This window comes from Labrus bergylta, chromosome 4, assembly GCF_963930695.1.
Source record: "Labrus bergylta chromosome 4, fLabBer1.1, whole genome shotgun sequence".
NCBI lineage: Eukaryota > Metazoa > Chordata > Actinopteri > Labriformes > Labridae > Labrus > Labrus bergylta.
The window spans coordinates 3384358-3389810 of NC_089198.1; positions in this window are offsets into that span (position 1 = coordinate 3384358).

Below are 5453 nucleotides of genomic sequence, written 5' to 3' on the forward strand. Positions count from 1 at the left end.
CTTTCAACAAGGACTGAAAACCTTCCTCTTAAAGAGAGCCTTCTCTAAAACCTACCGCTCTGAGATGTTGTTTTATGTCCAGGTTTTAAACTCGGCCTGATTTCACCTGTTTGATTTTAGTTGTTGCTTTTATGCTTTTATTCTTGTACAGTACCAGTTCATACCAAATGTTATCTCGAGACACTTACTCCTTTTTATGTTACAAAAGAACAATGGGGTAGATGGAGGTGGGATGATATGCAGGAAGGATTTCTCCTTTGTGTTCCTCACGTTCCTGTTGTCCACACTTCTTCACCGCTGAGGTGGAGGTCAGAGCAGGCCGTGCAGGAATGAGGACAGTCGTTGTGGGCACGACTCAGTCCGACGGGTGGTAGTAGTGCCAGATCACCTCACTGAAGGTTGAGGGATCTCCGTCTACTCGAGAGAGGTACTCCTCCTGGGCACTGCAACAGTTGTGAACCTTCAGGTGCACGACCGCAGAAAGACAACAAAGGAAACAGAAAAGTCAGCACATTCAAAGTCCTTTAAAGTTTGTTTATGTGGATCGAGCAGCAGATTACAGATCCACAACGGACGTGTTTAAAAGCACAAAGCGTTCAGTGTAACGCTGATGAAATGTGTCTGATACAGTGACAGTACGGCAGCTTTCAGTTGGATTCCTTATGTAGCGCTGTTTGGTGTAAGATCCGGTGTTTCACCTATCATGGCGGCCGTGAGCCCCACGTTCGATGATCCAATACCTCTTGAGACGGAGCGCAGCAGCGCCAGTGGAAGCACACACATCGACCAAGCTCTGCTCCGCTGCCGTGATGGAGCGGAGACGTACTAGCACTCATCTGGTGGAAGTCTATCAATGGTGTGGTTGGGTCCAAAATGGCCGACAGTCTGTGGGTTACATTTGTATTAATAGTGAAAGGCCAAAGTACGAAGAGTCTCATTGTATTTCAAAAATGTCTCCGCCTGCGTTGGACTGCAGACACCTACGGGTTCTAAAGAGGTTTCCTAATGAAGGCGTTCTCGTCTCTCTACTTTGATGATTCGTTTTGAAGAATAACCCACTCGTAGCGTTCAATCCAGACTGGTTACGTCCACATTTATAACTTCACAGAGAGGTGCTTCATGCGTGTGTGTCTGGGAGTTTCATCAACCATCTTTTTGAAAGGATTAAACGTGATGGATTTGATGAAATGTGTACGACACAGTGTGATGAAACCGAGAAGCTCCAGATGTCTATTTAAAAACATTTTCCTCTCTCTCAGAGAAAACTCAGACACGTTCGTTTATGTGGTTAAATATGAATCTTTTTTACTCACAGGTGTGTTGTTAGTCGCTTCTTTAAGAGAAGAAATACAACGTCACAGCACTTCAAAAAGCTCGGATCAAAGAGACAAGAAAACTGATTTTCACTGACCCACTGCAGAAACCGAGGCCGTCATTTATTTATGAGTTTTTACTGGTTTAATCCATTTCACTGATGCACCCGTCTCTCTGGCTGCTGATAATCTGGCTCTTCAAAATCAACCTTAAACCAACATAATCCTTGAGAGCTGCAAAGTAATAGTGTAGTCAAGACCACACTAACCGAGACCGAGACATTTAGGGATCGAGACCGAGTCAAGACCGAGACATTTAGTGATCGAGACCGAGTCAAGACCGAGACATTTAGTGAACGAGACCGAGTCAAGACCAAGACATTTAGTGATCGAGACCGAGTCAAGACCGAGACATTTAGGGATCGAGACCAATCAAGACCGAGACATTTTGTGAACGAGATCGAGTCAAGACCGAGACATTTAGTGAACGAGACCGAGTCGAGACCAAGACATTTAGTGAACGAGACCGAGTCCAGACCGAGACATTTAGTGATCGAGATCGAGTCAAGACCGAGACATTTAGTGAACGAGACCGAGTCGAGACCAAGACATTTAGTGAACGAGACCGAGTCCAGACCGAGACATTTAGTGATCGAGACCGAGTCCAGACCGAGACATTTAGTGATCGAGACCGAGTCAAGACCGAGACATTTAGCGAACGAGACCGAGTCAAGACCGAGACATTTAGTGATCGAGACCGAGTCAAGACCAAGACCATAAATATCCAGTGGCGATTCTAGAGTCTGTTGGGGCCCTCTGCAAAAATCAACTGGGGGGGCCCTCCAACCAGTGTTCATCCCCGTCATGTCTGCCAGTGTCTTACGCCTCTTCCTCTTTTTTCCTGTCTCTGATTTCTGTCCTATAGACGGATGATTCATCTTCACTTTTCTTTGTTGACTTTAATTGACAAACTTTGGTTTTCACAGCAATAATGCACTCACTAAGCAGGGCAACATGAGTGAGTGCTGTCAGATGGGGCCCCAAGCAGTTGCCTGTTGATCAGCTCTGTAAATATCTCTGACAAATCATCTTGCGTGCAGCGGACGTGTCACTCACTCAGACCGTAACACCGGGAAGGTTGCAGACGTAAAAGGGGGATACAAATCAACAAACGAATTGAAGTTATTAGTTCTATAAGTTCTTTTAGAAAGAGGCATTTTCCTTCTAATCACAGTGATGACATGGAAATATAGCCAATCAGTGGTGATCTTGACTGGTCTTGATTTAAAATAATACTGACCTTCAAAAAGTGGCCTTGAGAACACGACCGATTTTGAGTACTACGACACTTTCTGTAACAAAAGGTTGCCAATGTATCTGTGCAATCTAGACAGCGTGCAGGTGTTTGCAACTTTTGATGGATAGCATGTTGGATAGTAGTATGTAGGAGGTTTTGAAAACAGCCACTGTTCAGGGTAACCAGGGGCAACACAAAGTCCCTCAAAAACGACCAGAACATTTTCAGCAACCTGAACGATGAAGATTAGCAGACTTTTAATTCCAGCATGAACGTTTAATTCTCCTGTGGGGGGGGGCAGTGAAAATAAACAGCTTACACGACGGAGATTTTCTTAAGTAGATTCAAAAGAAATCCACCTTCTGTTATTTATTTCAGCCATCAGTAGGGTTCAGGTCCGGTGATTAGAACCACATTTCTCCTCGGTTTGCTTCTGTCCCAGTGAAATATTTCTAATGTTATCGGAACCATTGACATACTGACTGAATGTTCAGGATTGTTCAGAGATGGAAGACAATATTCTTAATCAGCCACGCCTCAGGGGCCATATTGAGCATAAAAAAATACAGAAATGGTGAATTATACCTTAAAACAGCCTTTATTAACTGTATGTACTGAAGCATTTTGTATAATATTCATTAAATGGAAAATTTTAATGCAAAAAAACTCAAATTCTAGCAGGTGTATTTCTCTTATTTCTCAACAGAAATATCTCATTGAGCTTCATCCAACTGATGTGCCGATTAATGACAGTCTCTCCCCCCCCTCCTTTCTAGAGTGGATGTTCACTCAGGTCACCATGTGGTGGACTCTGAAGCTTCAGTGTTTATCCAGCTCTGCATGGGTCTGTAAACCTTTCTGTGTTCTAACCTCTCTCCATTTTTCAAAAGCATCTCCAATATTGATCCTAGTTTGAGCACGTTTCTGCTCGTGGAGCTTATTAGAAACATGCAGAGGCTTTTTAGGTCGGGTACAATCACTTCTATCTGAACCACTTCTCCTGCCCGCTTCCATTGCTGCAACACCTGTAGGTTTGACCTGTTGGTTTGAACTACAATCACATTGAAGTTGAACAAATTCTGGTATTGTAACGTCTTCAAAGAACAATGAGTTTACATTCCACCCTCAAAAACTATTTTTTTTACTTAAAACAATAACAATGCATTTGAATTGTATTTAAAGATGATTTCGAACTGTTACTGTATATCCAGAGAACTGTCCAAACAATTAAATTTGTTGTAGTAAGTTTGGAATACTGGTGGACACATTTGTTTAAATATACTGTATATAATGACATTGGCATATAAAGATATTTTATGATCTTGCACTCCAATTTTGATGCCCAACAGACCTTTAAGTGTTCTATCAGCCATAGCCAGTGGTTAAAAATACAAGTATTTAAAGACTTCAGAATAAGAGGAATCCATAGATGTATTTAAGGGCCCCTTCCTCCACTGGGGCCCCGTTTTCCCCCTGTACTACTGCGCCCATGGTCAGAGCTGCCAGAGAGGGCAGCTGTTTTCATCATGTATCCTACTGATTCATTCTACTCCTCTGCTGTATCGCTAACTCTTCATTATTCACACATTCAGTTCAACACACAGCAGCTCTGGGTTTTTTTTTCCTTTGAGAGAATCTGCGAGACAGAACGATGGCTTTTAGCTGAAATCGCCGCCCACGCGTCTTGTCCGTTTTTCCTTTTTTTAAAAAGCCGTGTTCCCGAGAAATGTTCTCGGTATGTAAACGAGTCTGACAGCTCGACAATTACTCAGCTCAGTGACTCAGAAGAGACGGGGAAATGTAGAGGCATTAAGTGTCATATTCAGGCCTGTCTGAGCCATGTTTCTGTATTTGTGAGTGTTTGAAGAGAGGAACTTTAAACTGTCAAAGGAAAGGTTTCACAGCCTTATAATCGGCTGTATTTAATGATATACTTCTTTAGCACTACAGACAGGACTCCTATAGTCATTACTTCAGAAATAATTGATCACTAAATCCCAAACCTGAGCCTAAACAAAATAAAAAAAAGAAGCATCTGTTGTTTTAGCATCAATCCATTAACCAATCCCAGTTATTGTTTGGTTTGGTTATTGTTGGTTGCCCTTATAAACAGCATCCCTGAGTGGGCGGGGCCATATTTTGTCCCCCACTTGGTAGCAGGGCTAACGGTTAGAGAGGGAAGGGTCCACATTTAAAAAAATAATAATTATGAATGAAAAATGTCTGAGTGTATACAATGAACATGACTATATTTATCTCTGGGGGCTGTTCGCTGAGACTCGGAGACCGGTTTGTTGATGCTTTCAAGGAGTCCTATCATATTGCAGTACAGCTGAGTATTCTGAGCCTCTGGTTCTCGGAGATGCTCTCTAACCCTGATATTACCAGGCAATACATATTTCTCTGATCTATGATTACTGCGTGGGCAACTTGTTTCTTATAGGGCAACACTGAATTGACTTGAGAACTGGTCGAGGGGGTTCCAATCAATACGGGAGGCTGTGGTGAGCTCGCTCTCTGATCCGTGGCTCGGCTGAATCGATTGTCACCACGAGGGGGGGGGGGGGGAGTTGGTTGGTGTGTGGAAAGCATTCTCAATGACGTGAACACTGAAGGCTAAAACCTGCTGGTCTGTCAGATCTGTCCTAAACGAATGGACAGCCAGATTGAGCTGAAACAAAAATGATGCAAGATACACAATGACAGTTACTCATTGGTTTGTCAGCTTTCTTTTGGAACCTTTTGGCTGACACGTGACCATTAGGCCTACGTTTTGTAAGAGGGGGTGAAGCTGGGAGGAACAACGGGTTAGCAAACGCTAAGTTATCAAAGTAGAACAGTCC